The 17,452-nt window shown below is 38.2% G+C and overlaps 1 long non-coding RNA gene across 2 annotated transcripts; it reads left to right on the top strand.

Moving 5' to 3' along the window:
• The first annotated feature begins 3,309 nt into the window (after nt 1-3,309).
• Nucleotides 3,310-14,094, top strand: LOC126335393 (uncharacterized). Of its 2 annotated transcripts, none has more exons than XR_007564866.1 (3): nt 3,310-3,369; nt 13,217-13,608; nt 13,741-14,094. It is a non-coding gene; the product is annotated as an uncharacterized LOC126335393 (long non-coding RNA). The 2 variants fall into 2 exon arrangements; XR_007564865.1 differs by lacking the exon at nt 3,310-3,369 and adding an exon at nt 3,378-3,500.
• Nucleotides 14,095-17,452: the final 3,358 nt, after the last annotated feature.

Below are 17,452 nucleotides of genomic sequence, written 5' to 3' on the forward strand. Positions count from 1 at the left end.
AGTGTCCGTGCTCAGCCAACATAAACAAATCGCGGTGGCACAAAATAATGCACTGCCTCAGCTAACGATATTATGGAGTTATTACATCTCACTTACTTAAGTAATTGCATTACTTGGGCTGGGCAAAACTTCAGTTTGTAGTAACTAGCCATTGTGTTAAAATACTTTGTGCAATATTTATTGTTGCCAGTCTCTCTAATGTTGATAGTATCGATACAGATTATGCGTGAACACGAAAACACACACACAGTTATTGATTCCAGTGAGAGTGACTACTGCTATCTGTTGATCAACAAATGCACCAATCAATTACACAGACACACTGTGAGCAAAAGGTGTCTCAATTGTTGACAGCAAATTCCAGCTGTGATGGTCACACCCTTCGGGAAGAATTTGTAGTGCAAAACACGCTTTTGGAGCTACCAGATGGAAAATATTATATTCACACTACTCTTTGCTCGAGTTTATGTCTATTGGTGGGGCTCAGCCTTTCATATCTTCTTAGGAAGTTAATGATAAAGGCATCATAACTCGTCACCAGTAACAGTATTGCATAGAAATGCTCAATGAGCGACCTGATGATGTTCAAGCAAAACTGCAATAATAGTCACTGCATTAATTTTTGTTGTTTCGAATTACAGCTTGCAGTAGTCCTACACCAGATTTTTTAACATTGCCAGTTGAATGCAAATATCGCATGATGGTTAAATGGTAATCCATCACTTATATCAGTAGACGAGACTTCCTTAAGGTAGAAAATCATTCCTGCCAGAATCATCTTTGTTGAAACAAGAATATCTTTTTCTGGCATATTTTTCACAAAAGCACTCGCTCTACACACAGTTCAAATCTTTCGAGCTGCCTCCTCTGCATTCATCCCTCTGTTATACCAAAAGTAAATATCGTGTTGCAACTGTTACACCTTTTTTTCCACTTGCGACCCAGTTTTACAACGCTTAACCATAGTTCATAATTTTCAAGTATGTGAAATCCAATGCTCAACTGCAAGATGATAACTATAACTTCAAATTGGAAATGACAGTTGATACATACACTGAGAGCGTCGCGCCGCTTTCACCTGGACGGCACCCGATTTCAGGCGGCGGGTGGCGTCTGGTCAGTGGCCGGTAGCCGCTGCAGCACAAGGAAATCCGATGTTTAGTCAGAGTCATAACTTTAGACGAGGGCTGAAATATGAAAAAAAGAGATACGTTTGGACGCGTACACGCGACTGAAAGATCAGAAGGCACGACGATTACTGATTTTTTTTTAGTCTCATTTTGTACGTTCGTTATAGCTGCTCGGTGCGGACGTCGCAAGACACCCGTTTCAGTTCGTTGTTTGTCCATTCTCTTAGTTTTTTTTTTTTTTATTACAGAGGGCAACTAACCCTCTGACCGAACACGCTGAGTTATCGTGCCGGCTAGGTAGACCACGGGCTCACACCACACAATACCTCAAAAGTAGATAACACTTCCTCCATACACTTCCGGTCTTACAGTGTTACCAGATTGTGCAGATGGCCGGACTTACCGTTGTCATGGACGGTCGGTTTTAGTGTCAGTCAGTTTTTATGTCTAAGACTGTACATTTCACGTCAGGACCACAAAGATCAGATAAGAGAAATTAGGGCTCAACGAAGGCAAATAGATACAAGTCTCTAGCGACAGCAAAACACGGGAAGTGACATAGTTCACAGAAGTTAACACATCCAGTTGAAGCATGGAGGTAGGATACGGGGAGTGGCGCTACAGACTTACGCTGTACGTTGCTTTGAAGTCAGTGGGCGGAGCCTGCCGCCATCTTGGATCCCCAAAAAAACATTAGCAGACGAGTGTTTACAATTCCTTCTCGTTGTTATTTTTGTAGTGTGCACGCGATATTTATTTTATATTGTAAATGTTACACTGTTTTAGTGAACTATACAGCATAAGGAACGCAAGTTCAAACGTTTTTCTGGTCTTAAATGCGTATTCGATACAGTAATACGACACGAAAATAACACGCTTCTGGCCTCAGTACTGTAATTCCTTTTCGTTTATACACTTCGAATAACTGATTGGTTCGAATGGCTCTGAGCACTATGGGGTTAACATCTGAGCTCATCAGTCCCCTAGAACTTAGAACAACTTAAACCTAACTAACCTGAGGACATCACACACATCTGTGCCCGAGGCAGGATTCGTACCTGCGACCTAGCGATCGCACGGTTCCAGACTGAAGCGCCTAGAACCGCTCGACCACAAAGGCCGGCCGAATTACAAAGAAGAGAAGTATGTGCTATGAAAAGTTCGCTTTCGTAATCCATTCCTATTCACTTTCATTGTGTTTGTGTCGATAATTGACAAAGCCAGAACTCCAAAAGCAATGATTGATAGTTTAGGGCGCCGATTTCTATTTGTTGCATTTTCAAGACAAATGCAAATTTTAAATACTCAAGTTTGCAAGAAACTGGCCTTATTTCCTTTGGTGTCCCATAGATGTATGCAGGGGTGATATAAACATGCCAGCTGTCATGTCAAGAAAGTGAAAGATTCGTTAAATTACGAAGGAAAAGAGCGGAATTTAAGATTGTCAGGCCCATTGTAGTTTACACATCTTTTTGTTTTTAAATTGTACCTACCAAGTGACATTCAGTGTGGCATATAACAGCAAATTACTGGGTAACACGACAACACAGTTATTAATGTAATGATCTAAATAGCCTGGACATAGGGAACTTTGCTTTAGCAAATATGTAACCCTTTATGTACTTATAATTTAACCACTGTAGCAGGTGTTCCGCACATTTTACTCAAGATTTAATTAACTACATGTAGTTACATTACTTTTATATTAAATTATCGCTTTTTAAAACATTAGCACCCATTTCCAGGATATTTCTTGCCAGGACTTTTCAGTTGTTTGGGAATAACCAAATAATGAAAACCAAGTGTATTGCTCACCTCCAGAGAGCTCTTTGCGTTGGATTGATAGAAAATCTAAAGTCAAATCACAGAAATAAAACCATACTGTAAAACTTCACAGTGCACCAGAATTTCAACTATAAGCCCATTTACGAATGAAATGTGATTTGTTTAAACTTTAGACTACAATGAGAACGATTAGTACAGCAGTAAGCGACGCAAGCCGGCATTTTTTTTTATCAAAACACTTCACGAATTTCACGGAATCAAACTACCAGAAGCGAATGCTTTGGGGTAGCTAATATGGCGGATCTTTACTTGGGTCAGCTTCACGTTTGTGAAGTCATGACAACTCCTCTTATTTTTATCTCCATGAGTTGAAGGCGTTGCGAGTATTATCTTTGAAGACGAAAATTTTTGGCGAGCAGAATGATCTGTGTTTCTTATTGTTTTCGTCGAGTTGGTAGGTGCTGCATGGAACTGTTGAAGTGACTCAGTAATAAGCTTTGTGCTATTGTGATTTCTAAGAGACGAAAATTGAAACGCAAAATTGCCAGAGAGATAACAGGAAACGTAATAAATATTGGCATTCTGGTAGGCAAGCAAGCTGATCGGTTAAAATGATTGTGGTTAGAATATCGCATTTTTCCATAGAATATAAAGTTATAGTATTTATTTAATATTGTGACGTATGTACTCATTCTGCATTTGCAGTGTTGTACTCATGAACGTTATAAACGGCAGATTTAGTTTCATAGCTGTGTTGTAAGCAAATTAGTATTGTTGTAATGGCTGTTGGAAGGCTTCTTCAAAGGTAACTCTCGTTTAGGCATGTTGAGACGTTAAGTAATGGAGTTGAGCATTATTTTTAGTCACTTATTGTTATATAGCGATGAAACTCGCTAAAACAGGAAAAGAAATGCAGCAAAACTGGAGATACTGTGGGAAAGTTGCATCTGCAAAACAAGATGCTAAAATAGCAGGTCGGATTCATATGACTGGCTCGCCTGGCATTCAGAAAATTTGTGAATCAAATCAGTGTCTAGTAAATGCACTCCTCATTATTAATCATAAGTACCATTAGGGAGTAGATGGTTCAGAATGTAAGTATTAGAATTTCAATGTTAGAATGGATAATTTTACATCTTAGATGCGCTGCTTGGAAAGAAAGTGGTATAGGGCGGATTGAATAAAACTATGCAGTCAGTGCTGTTTGTGGGCCAGTACAGTGAGAAAGATCTCCTAACTGCAAAGCAGGCAGTACTAGACTTTTTGGGTTGTACCAAAAAGAAGTAAACTCTGATCAAATGTTCCAACAGTAATTAAGTTTCTTTCTTGATAATTTAGTCCTGTTTTCTTGCAAATTTTCAGTCATTGCCTGATCACTATTTCCTGCCTGATGCCAACATGGCGTTATTTGTACAGGGTCAGGTGTTGATGCAAAACCCATCTGTTTTGACATGGAATGTCATGTTGAGACTTGATGTTTTTGAGTGTTTGTGTTTGTAGATTGTGTGTTGTAGTATTTGGTGGCTCTCTGTTATGCTGGATGTTTGTTAGTGACTTGTTTGACATTAATTGAATGTTTCAGGTTGCTACTGAAAAAAATTGTGCTGGCTTTTTGTTGAGTTACTTTGAATTTGCATATTTTGGCTGATGGATTCATTGTTATGTTTGGAAATATTAGTGCCATGTGTTTCTTGTGGTCAAGGTTTAATATTTTAGTCTTTTCTTCAGGGTGGAGAAGATACAGGTATTTATGAGTAGCTCATTGTTTGTTGCAATGTGCAAAGTTATTTCTGTATATTGAAATTGGTGGTGATGAAAGTATTGACGAATTTTCGGGATTTCCTTGTTAGTGTTTGGTAATCATTGGATTGTTATTGGTAGGTGTCATGGGTACTGATGCACCATTGTTGGTGAGGATACATTTCTGATATAAATCATGTGAGTGTGGTTTGGTTTATTGTACTGAGAACTTTGGTTTAGATAGAGTAAGTGAAAGTGTGGTATCTAGGGCTTTGCTTGAGCTATGTGGGTGAAGTGATATTTGCAACACCACGTTTTAAAGTTGTTGGTTCCCAGCATCGAGGCATTGTTGGAGCTATGTAGGTCAAGTGAAAATTGCGTAGAGTTTTTGAGTTCTGTGTGGGTTACTGGTACTGAGGCCTTCATTTGAGATATATGTTGTTGTTGTTGCGGTCTTCAGTCCTGAGACTGGTTTGATGCAGCTCTCCATGCTACTCTATCCTGTGCAAGCTCCTTCATCTGCCACTACCTACTGCAACCTACATCCTTCTGAATCTGCTTAATTTATTCATCTCTTGGTCTCCCTCTACGATTTTTACCCTCCACGCTGCCCTCCAATACCAAATTGGTGATCCCTTGATGCCTCAGAACATGTCCTACACAACCGATCCCTTCTTCTAGTCAAGTTGTGCCACAAACTTCTCTTCTCCCCAATCCTATTCAACACTTCCTCATTTGTTATGCGATCTACCCATCTAATCTTCAGCATTCTTCTGTAGCACCACATTTCCAAAGCTCCTATTCTCTTCTTGTCCAAACTATTTATTGTCCATGTTTCACTTCCATACATGGCTACACCCCATACAAATATTTTCAGAAAAGATTTCCTGACACTTAAATCTATACTCGATGTTAACAAATTTCTCTTCTTCAGAAACGCTTTCCTTGCCATTGCCAGTCTACATTTTATATCCTCTCTACTTCAAAATCATCAGTTATTTTGCTCCCCAAATAGCAAAACACCTTTACTACTTTAAGTGTCTCATTTCCTAATCTAATTCCCTCAGCATCACCCGACTTTATTCGACTACATTCCATTATCCTCGTTTTGCTTTTATTGATGTTCATCATATATACTCCTCTCAAGACACTGTCCATTCCATTCAACTGCTCTTCAAAGTCCTTTGCTGTCTCTGACAGAATTACAATGTCATCGGCGAACCTCAAAGTTTTTATTTTTTCTCCATGGATTTTAATACCTACTCCTAATTTTTCTTTTTTTTTCTTTACTGCTTGCTCAATATACAGATTAAATAACATTGGTGAAAGGCTACAACCCTGTCTCACTCCCTTCCCAACCATTTCTTCCCTTTCATGTCCCTCGACTCTTATAACTGCCATCTGGTTTCTGTACAAATTGTAAATAGCCTTTCGCTCCCTGTATTTTACCCCTGCCACCTTTAGAATTTGAAAGACAGTATTCCTATCAACATTGTCAAAAGCTTTCTCTAAGTCTACAAATGCTAGAAACGTAGTTTTGCCTTTCCTTAATCTTTCTTCTAAGATAAGTCCTAAGGTCAGTATTGCCTCACGTGTTCCATCTGTCAACACCTGCTTTCTTTGGGATTGGAATTATTATATTCTTCTTGAAGTCTGAGGATATTTCGCATGTTTCATACATCTTGCTCACCAGATCGTAGAGTTTTGTCAGGACTGCCTCTCCCAAGGATGTCAGTAGTTCCAATGGAATGTTGTCTACTCCGGGGGTCTTGTTTCGACTCAGATCTTTCAGTGCCCTGTAAAACTCTTCACGCAGTATCGTATCTCCCATTTCATCTTCATCTACATCCTCTTCCATTTCTGTAATATTGTCCTGAAGTAGATCGCCCTTGTATAGACCCTCTATATACTCCTTCCACCTTTCTGTTTTCCCTTCTTTGCTTAGAACTGGGTTTCCATCTGAGCTCTTGATATTCATACAAGTGGTTCTCTTATCTCCAAAGGTCTCTTTAATTTTCCTGTAGGCAGTATCTATCTTACTCCTAGTGAGATAAGCCTCTACATCCTTACATTTGTCCTCTAGCCATGCTTGCTTGGCCATTTTGCACTTCCTATCGATCTCATTTTTGAGACGTTTGTATTCCTTTTTGCCTGGTTCATTTACTGCATTTTTATATTTTCTCCTTTCATCAATTAAATTCAATATTTCTTCCGTTACCCAAGGATTTCTACTAGCCCTCGTCTTTTTACCTACTTGATCCTCTGCTGCCTTCGCTACTTCATCCCTCAGAGCTACCCATTCTTCTTCTACTGTACTTCTTTCCCCCACTGCTGCCAATTTTTCCCTTACGCTCTCCCTGAAACTCTGTACAACCTCTGGTTTAGTCAGTTTATCCAGATCCCATCTCCTTAAATTCCTGTCTTTTTGCAGTTTCTTCAGTTTTAATCTACAGGTCATAACCAATAGATTTTGGTCATAGTCCACATCTGCCCCTGGAAATGTCTTACAATTTAAAACCTTGTTCCTAAATCGCTGTCTTACCATTGTATAATCTATCTGATACCTTTTAGTATCTCCAGGGTTCTTCCATGTATACAACTTGAGATATATAGGTCACGTGAAATTTACAACATCAATAGCTTTCATTTTTGTAATTTTGTTGTTAAATTTTGAGGATTTTCTGTGCTTGATTTTTGGGCGAATATTTGTTTTGCAGTGATGTCATTATTCTTACTGTCGTTTACTTAGTTTGTCCTCTTAGTTTCATTATATTGTCGGAGTTAAATAGTTCACATGATATTTATGTTTGGCCACAGGTGTAATGAGTGATGTCGTGGTCACCATATTGCATGTGCCTGAAATATTGTATACTATGTTGATGGCATTACTAGTCAAAACAGGCAGGTGGAGTCATGACTTTACGCCAATGAGTGAGCTCCCTGCTGCGGTTGGATAAGCAGCAGCCAGCAGCAAATCGCACTCTTAGCTCACTTATTTCTTTCTTAGTTTAATTCTTAGTTTCTTTGCATGTTTTTGGGTACTTTCATAGTTTATTTCACAAATTTCGGGCGTATTCAGAGTTGTAGCATTGCGTTTTAGTACCTGTTTAGTGTAAATTCAGGTAGTCGTCAGTCATCTATTTGTTTTGAACGGCTTATGAGATAAAAGAGAGGAAAAAAATTGTTAGGGATGGATAGGAACTGTGCCTGTTGTGTAAGGATTCAGGGGGAATTGACTACCATCCGTAAACAGCTGGAAGCAGTGTTGGCGTGGTGGACAGGCTCGAGGCTGTTGCCCTGGGCCGTGGTGACATTGGGACACCTGAGGTGAGCGCTTTGGCGCCTCTGGAACCTGTAGCACCGCCTGGGATCTTTGATGCCACTGCGCCCTCGGATTCGGACGTCCCTGCCAGTCGACACTTGCCTAACGGTGACTGGCGAACTGTAGCGGGGTCGCGAATCCCTGGGCAGAAGACGAAAGTTGGTCCTAGCCACAAGGCTGTACCCTTACACCTCCGAAACAAGTTTGAGGTACTGCCCACTGCTGTAAGTACTTCTGAGCCAGCACGTGCAGCCTCGCCTGTTGCGGCAGAGGTTGGTCTTCCTGAGAGGTCCGGACAAGCACAGAGGGTGTGATTATTTGTCAATGGGAGCTCCAATGTTAGGCGGGTGATGGAGCCCCTTAGGGATATGGCAGCTAAGGACGGGAAGAAAGCCAATGTGCACTCCTTGTGCATACTGGGGGGAGTCATCCAAGATATGGAATGGATCCTTCCGGTTGCCATGAAGGGTACAGCGTGCAGCCTACTGCAGATGGTGGCTCATGTCGGCACTAATGATGTGTGTTGCTATGGATCAGAAGAGATTCTCTCTGGTTTCTGGCAGCTATCGGATTTGGTGAAGACTGCCAGTATTGCTAGCGAGATGAAGGCAGAGCTCACTATCTGCAGCATCGTCGACAGGACCGATTGTAGACCTTTGGTACAGAGCCGAGTGGAGGGTCTGCATCAGAGGCTCAGGTGGTTCTGCGACCATGTAGGCTGCAGATTCCTCGACTTGCGTCTAGGGTGGTGGGGTTTCGGGTTCTGCTAAATATGTCAGGTGTCCACTACACAGAGGAGGCTGTGTGGCATGGACTGGGCGGTTTTTTACGTTAGACAGTCTCAGGAAAGATCAAAACGGGCTCCAGACTCAAAGGGTACAGAGCAAAGAAACGACGAGAATCGACCAAGCAACAGTCGGTATTGTAGTTGTAAATTGTCGTAGCTGTGTTGGAAAAGTACCAGAGCTTCAAGTACTGATAGAAAGCACTGAAGCTGAAATAGTTATAGGAACAGAAAGCTGGCTAAAGCCGGAGATAAATTCTGCTGAAATTTTTACAGAGGACAAACCGTGTTCAGAAAGGATAGATTAAATAAAGTAGTTGATGGTGTATTTGTGTCTGTTCGGTAGTAGTTTATCTTGTAGTGAAGTTGAAATAGATAGTTCCTGCGAATTACTCTGGGTAGAGGTTATACTCAACAGCCGTACCAAAATAATAATTGGCTCCTTTTACCGACCCCCCGACTCAGCTGATATAATAGCTGAACGGTAGCTGATATAATAGCTGAACGGTTCAAAGAAAACTTGAATCTCATTACAAATAAGTACCGCGCTCGTACAGCTATAATTAGTGGAGACTTCAATCTACTGTCGATATGTTGGCGAAAATACATGTTCAAAGCCGGTGGTAGACACAAAACATCTTCCGAATTTGTACTATATGCTTTCTTTGAGAATTACTTTGAAAAATTAGTTCATGAGCCCACACGAATTGTAAATGGTTGCGAAAACACACTTGACCTCTTAGCCACAAATAATCCTGATCTAGTAGAGAGCATCATGACAGATACAGGGATTAGTGAACACAAGGTCATTGCAGCGAGGCTCAAAACTGTATCAACCAAAACAACTAAAAATAAGCGCAAAATATATGTATTGAAAACTGCAGATAAAACTTCGCTTGATGCCTTCTGAAGAGAGAGTCTCCATTTCTTCCAAGCCAATTATGTAAGTGTAGACCAGATAAGACTCAAATTCAAAGATACAGTATTGGCAGCAATAGATAGAGTCATACCACATAGGTTAATAAGAGATGGGACTGATCCACCACGGTACACAAAACACGTCAGAACACTGTTACAGAAGCAACGAAAAAAGCATGCCAAATTCAAAAGAACGCAAAACCCACCAGAGTGGCTAAGTTTCACAGAAGCTCGAAATTTAGTGTGGATATCAATGCAAGATGTTTTAATTGTTTTTTTCTTTTGAGCTTTCGAGCTTTTTTCTCAAAATATGGTAGAAAAACCAAAAAGATTCTGGTTGTATGTAAAATACACCAGTGGCAAAAAATAGTCAATACTGTTGCTGTGCGAGAGCGATGGAAATGTTACCGATGATGGTGCCACTGAAGTGGAGTTACTAAATACAGTTTTCCGTAATTCCTTCACGAAAGACGACAAAGTAAATATTCCAGAATTTGAAACCAGAATAGCTATTAGCATGGGTGACATAAAAGTAGATATCTTAGATGTTGCGAAACAACTCAAATCACTTAAGAAAGGCAAGTCTTTCAGTCCAGATGGTATACCAATCAGGCTCCTTTCAGAATATGCAGACACAGTAGTGCCTTTCTTGGCAATAAAATACAACCGCTCATTTGATGAAAGGTCTGTTCCTAAAGGCTAGAAAGTAGCACAGGTCACATTAATATTCAAGAAAGGAAATAGGAGTAACCCATTGAATTACAGACCCATATCACTGACCTCAATTTGCAGTAGGATTTTGGAGCATATACTGTACTTGAACATAATGAATCACCTTGAAAAAATGACTTACTGATACATAACCAACACAGATTCAGAAAATATCGTTCTTGTGCAACACAGCTAGCTCTTTATTCCCATGAAGTAATGAGTGTGTCGACAAGGGATCTCAGATCGATTCCATATACCTAGATTTCCATAAGGTTTTTGATAAGATTCCTCACAAGCGACTATTAATCAAATTGCATGCATATGGAGTAACGTCTGATTTGTGTGCCTGGATTAGTGGTTTCTTCTAAGAGAGGTCACAGTTTGTAGTGATAGACGGTAAATCATCGAGTAGAACAGAAGTGATATCTGGCGTTCTGCAAAATAGTGTCATAGGCCCTCTGCTGTTCCTCATTTACATAAATGATGTAGGTGATAATCTGAGCAGCCCCCTTAGATTGTTTGCCGATGACACTGTAGTTTACCATTTAGTAAAATCATCAGACAATCAATTCCAATTACAAAATGATCTCGAGAGAATTTCTGTATGGTGTGAAAAGCGGCAATTGGCACTAAACAAAGAAAAGTGCCTGGTCATCCACATGGGTACTAAAATAAATTTTGGGTATACAATAAATTGCACAAATCTAAGGGTTGTCAATTCGACTAAATACCTAGGAATTACAATTATGAGCAACTTAAATTGGAAAGACCACATAGATAATACTGTCGGGAAGGCCAAACAAAGACTGCACATTGTTGGCAGAACACCTACAAGATGCGACAAACCCACCAAAGAGGCAGTCTGTATTGCACTTGTCTGTCCTCTGCTGGAATATTGCTGGGCGGTGTGGGGTCCTTACTAGGTAGGATTGGAGGAGGACATCGAAAAAGTGCAAAGAAGGGCAGCTCGTTTTGTGTTATCGCCCAACAGGGGCGAGAGTGCCACTGTTTTCTTTGCAGTGAGACCTATTTGTGAAATTTCAATCACCAACTTTCTTTTCCGATTCCGAAAATATTTTGTTGACACCCACCTACATTGGGAGAAATGATCATCATAATAAAATAAGAGAAATCAGAGCCCGAACAGAAAGATTTAGGAGTTCCTTTTTCCTACACGCCATTCGAGAGTGGAATGGTAGAGAAGTACTATGAAAATGGTTCTATGAACTCTCTGCCAGACACTTAAGTGTGAATCGCTAAGTAACCTTGTAGAAGTAGATGTTCATAATTGAGAAGTAGATCACTTTATATGAAATGATTTTGTTCTTTGGATATAGTTTGTGTGTGTTTTGATTAGTTAAAAATAAAACTGTGTTCCAAGGACCATTGGTCTCTTTCTATCAAAATGGTGTAGATGACATTGGTTTTACACTCTGTGTGTTTTTTGTGTTTATGGCTACATACTGGCGATTTACAGATTATCAGCCAGCTTATAGCACAAGCAATCATTCTAGTCTTTTATACTACCATGTTTTTGTTAATATCCTTTTTCAGAGCAGAAGTTGCCAGAAGAATCAATTTCAGTTCAGATTTAAATTTGTGTAAGGTTTTACATCATCCAGATGCCTTTGGCTTTATTCTTCAGTTTCTATTTACCATGACTTGTTTTAAACTGACAAGGGATTTATCATCAGATGGTACATATTTATTACATATTTGCAGCATTCTTGTAACTCTTGTAGTTATGGCAGGAGAACGAAACATATATGCACCAAATGTGGTGAGAAGTATGTACAGTTCACACCATTGCACAACTCCAACAATGCTGCAAACATGCTATAAATATGCCCCATCTGATGATAGCGATTCAAAACTGGTCTTGGTAAATAAAGATTGAAAAAAATACAAAAGGTGGCTGATAGTAATATCTGGAAAGTTTTAAAATTTTTGCACCTCTCACATTATATTAGTGGAAAATAATAGAAAATTTTTGTGGCTATTGTTAAACGCTTTTGTGAACCTTCGGCAGACTTTGTGATAAACTATTATTACGTTTTCTTCTAATTTTTTATTAAAATAGCCTCTTGGTTGACAGACAGCTATGGTGGCGCAGGATTGTTTGTTAAGCACTTCATTCCACATACTTAGAACGAGAAAGAGCTGCACATGCAATGCAAATAGAGCAAAACATACGTTCAGATTACTTTTATTGTTGTCATTGTCAGCAGCAGCAGCAAGCACATCAGTGGGGATGGTGATTAGGGCAACAGTTGGCTGCCACCTTCTTGTCCATCGGACTGTGGCTGAGAAACGTTTGTGGTGCCTAAAAAGTCAGTCATCTGTTGGCTGACTCCTAACCACTGCCACAATCACAGAGTTATTTTAGTCAAGGGGTAGTGTGGTTGTGAAAAATCAGTTCAAGCTGGACTTTGATCTATACTATCAATACAGGACAGAAATATAACTTTTGTGTAAACTTTGCATCCTTAACTAGGATTTAACAAAGTTATGTACTATGGTATGAAGATATTTGAGGAGCTCCTATTTAACATACAACAAGTAATTAGTTATCTCAGGCAAGTCGAAGGAAAATCTTAAACAGTACTTGAGTAATAAAGTAAATATTAGTTTCTGATAAGACAGCCTGCAGCTACCTAATATAACTGAATTACCAGCAGCTTTCTTTCGAATTCGCTAGAACACATTTAACTGGCATAAACAGAACTATTATTAAGCAGTATTGTGATAGTTTCTTGTTAATATAGTGTACAACTTATGCAATGTTTTGTTGTCTTTTATTAATGTTTACCTTCATTTGTTTCTTAGCCCTGTAGGTTCACCTTCTTGGTGGGATGTACAGCATATGATGAATGTGTAAAAGAAATTTCTATTCTTTTCAAATTGTGATGGTTTATTTCTGTCAACCCACATTAGTAAATGTATGTAATGTGAAGGTGCTGTTAGAACGCTTAATGCCTTAAATACGCACCTACATAATAACTGTCAGTAAATCTGTAGCATCGCTATCTTCAGCTGCCCAGTTGCAATGTGAATGCAATACATGATCAGATTAGCTGATTATATGTTCCAGCATTTGACAACTTAATATGTGCTCAAATGTAGGAGTTTTTACTCCTAGGTACTTCATTTGAGATTGATTTGCACCTCATAGGCGACAGAATGGTGTATTCTACATACAAAATTCATGTTACTAAACAGTAAGTACTTAATTCTTTTCTAATTTGACATGTAGTGATGTTATTGTACTTACATATGTTCTTTCCATTACTACCAGGTTCTATCAAAAAACATTCAATAATTCATTCAATATATCTTTGATTTATTTTCAGAAGCACATTGCAAAACCACAACAGAATGACTACAGGATTGCACAACCAAACGCTTCCTTTCACCACCCTATTTTTTTTGTTATGGTTACTAGGGATAGGCCTCAGCCAGTGCCCAAGATCATTATTTTTATTTTACCATGTGTGGCAAATTGATGTGTCTGGTAATATATTAATGTCATGTCACTGTCTATAGTAGTATCATAGATACACTTTAAGAAAATTAAATGGTTTATATTCCACTGTGAAAACCCACTGTCATAAAATGTTTATTGAAGTGGATGACACTTGTATCTCTTGTGTTGGAGTTATTGTTGCAACGAATGTGATTTTGTAGTATGACATGTTAAAAACAACTGCAATAAAATAAATTTGTTTCTTACAAAACGACTTGTGTCTATTACACATGTTTTATTGTCCCATTTTATATGTGTGTTGTTCACAATCCCTGCTCCCATCCCTGCCCACAGAAAGTAATTTCAGAATCATTGTGTAATGTTACATTGTGTGTGTGTGTGTGTGTGTGTGTGTGTGTGTGTGTGTGTGTGTGTGTGTGTGTGTGTGAGAGGTTCTGCATGGAATGTTGAATGTTTTGTTACAATATATTCAATTATTCAAAATTTATTCACCTACTCTGAACTATTAGACATAAGCTGTATTAGGTGTGAATGTAATCTCTATTAGTGACATATGAATATTTCTGCCAAACTGCAACTTGAACTTCATCAAATATTCACTGTCTATATGTTTAGAATAAGGTATAATGAGCCAATTGTAACACATTGAGCCAGTGATACACCGTTTCTTATTTGTCAGGTGTTTGGTTCTTTTTCTTTGATTCTTTCCACACATCACCTCTCCTCTGCTTGTAACTTCGAATTGATCAGTCTGTGAGGGTAGATAGTGGTCTATGAAAATGAACACTTATTTACAATTTCTTCTAAATATGTTCAGTTTGGTTTGACTTTTGGATGTGACATGATGTTGAAGAAATAAAACAAGTAGAAGTAGTAACAGTTATGACCAGTGCTTGATTTGCAAAAAAGTAGTAGTACCCGTACTGTGACTTACCAGAGGTATCGGTATGGCATACCATCACAATTGGAGCACTGGTTATAACAACAAAACCAGTTGTTTGGTTGAAAATAGTGACGCCAGTCACTGTACCTGAACTGCTCTATTATTATTTTAAAGCCTTTTATTTTTTTATTATGTGTTCCCTCAGAAATTTGCAGCTGTGTGCTGGGTTAAAGATATCCCAAATTTTGCTAGGTTTTCATAATCCAGCTAGAGTACCTGCAGTGCTAAAGCAATCAACAGTAGCTTCATAAACAATGATTGACATGCACCAGTTTGGCTTTGAGAACTGTAGACTCACTTTTTTGAGGTGGGGGCAGCAGAACACATGCTTCGTTTGTACGGATGAGGAACCTGAAACTTAGCAAGTAAGTCTACTCCTCCAATAACTTTCTTATTTCTTTTTTCTATTACGCAGGTAGTAGATGTACCATATTTACGTAAAGCACCAAAATTCGTATTTCGGTGATGTTTCAGTAAAATTCATTATTCATCAGTTTACCTGAGTTCTGCTAATGCCAACACTGTACGTGTTCTTTTAAGAGAAATCTGTAATTTGCTTTATTCAGAAACCATATGCTCAGGAATGTATTGTGAGCTAACAATTGTTTATTTCCAGAATGACTTAATTTAATTGAAAGCCCTCATTTCAGTCTTTCAGTAAATAATTTATTATTTGTGAAAAGTAATTAACTAAAATGTTACATCCAGAAAATAATATTATTATTTGGACCTTTAAGTATGTTTATAAAGTGATAGCTGTAGTTATAATTTTCTTGCTGTAATTTTTCTAAACTAGAAAATAGCTTTGGTTATCAGAGTAATTTGACAATTAATTGACTACTATCCTGTTAAATTTACAAGAGGATTCATAAATTCGCATGGCTGTGCACATGATATGAATATAATAATCCGCTCAACGTTTTTTGTTTCCCAGCCATGTATCACATAGATAAACCAAATTATTACTTGTTTCCCCATAATTTTATTTCCATTAATTTCGAACTTGTTCTCTTTATACAGCAATAGGAATTTAGGTCCTAGTAATCGTCACAGTGAATTCTCTATGGCAGAGTCATCATTACTATTTTCATCTTAACATCTTAATGTAAAAATTCATAGAGTGCACTCATCCATTCCCCATTTCAATGTCAAAGCCACTAATGAGCAGATCTTACTGTTACAGTCACTCAGTGTGATTACTTACAGAACTTGTTTGGAAAATCTGTCTGTAGTTTTTCATATAACTTTTCTGTGTTTAAGTGTTAGTAAAGCTTGTGTGAAAAAGTTCTTTCAAATGCTATTTTCTGTAGATTTCCTTTTTTGTGGACTTGGATGACAACTTCGCTATGGGAAGAACCTGCCACTGTTCTAGATTTCATTAAGTGTAGTAGCTGACTTGGTTTATTTGAACTATAAAATAGTTATAGAATTGTGTGTTTTGGCGCTAAGTAATGTGAAGTAACATCTAGTTTAAATCAATTATGTCATGTCCACCACCAATTTCAGAGAATGAGACTTCAAAAGTTTAGCATTATGAAAGAATACCAGCAATATAACCAGGACAGTAATGTTACATAGTGTATTTAGTTTTTCACTGGACAACTCTAGACTCCCTAATGATGACGAAAAGCTTCCTAATGACGCACTGAACATAAAATGTAGCTACCCATACAACTAAATATGAGAGGTGTGCCATCAAAAAAAGTATTTTGTAAGCAACTTTCTTTCCAACTGGAAAAACAGGTTGCCCAAAACTGTAATACTAAATGATGTATTGTAGAATGCACTCATTGACACTAGAAGTGTTTTTTCTTCTATTTCGTGAAGTAAATAAATCATATGAGGAATGAGTTCATTTTAAAAGATTTCTGTTCGTCATACACAAGGTGTGCAACTTTGCTTCCGCCATTTGCCGATAGGTGGCGACAACGGTAAGTAGCGGTCGAAAGAAACAGATCGCAGACGTCAGGCAGTTAACTTGGACCTCAGTCAACATAACCTCATTCGAACATTAGTCGATTTGTGTCTGCATCATAAAGTTGTTCTTGATTGAAAATGTCAGTTTACGAGCATAATTCTCGTAATTTGCGGGAGGTTTCACTGTTTGATTTGATTTGATTTGATTTATTTCATGTTCGATAGGTCCAACTGTGTTGGGTTCACAAGGACGTGGAACGAGTCAGTTTTTTACAAATACAATATGATAATCCTATAGCATATGCAGACATTTGAGTACATAATTATATAAAAATTTATACAGTAAATTCTTTGAGCAGCAATACAGTGAAAAGAAAATACATTAAAGCACTACAGAAAACAGATACAGAGCACACATAGATGCTGAGCTCAAGTTTAGTGGCATTATGTCAACTTGTGTTACATAATATTAAAATTTTACAATTCATTTAGTTAAAAATTCATCTAGACTGTAAAAAGGTTTTTCTAGCAAAAATATTTTAGTGCCTTCTTAACCTTACTCTTGTTATGAATCTCTGTCTTTATTTCAGAAGGAAGAGCATTGAAGAGTTTTGTTCATTGTAGTGGACACCCTTTTTCACAAAGCTCAAATTTCTATGCTCGCTGTGTATTTCATTCTTCGTCCGAGTGTTATGCTCATGATAATTACTATTTTGCT

This window comes from Schistocerca gregaria, chromosome 2, assembly GCF_023897955.1.
Source record: "Schistocerca gregaria isolate iqSchGreg1 chromosome 2, iqSchGreg1.2, whole genome shotgun sequence".
NCBI lineage: Eukaryota > Metazoa > Arthropoda > Insecta > Orthoptera > Acrididae > Schistocerca > Schistocerca gregaria.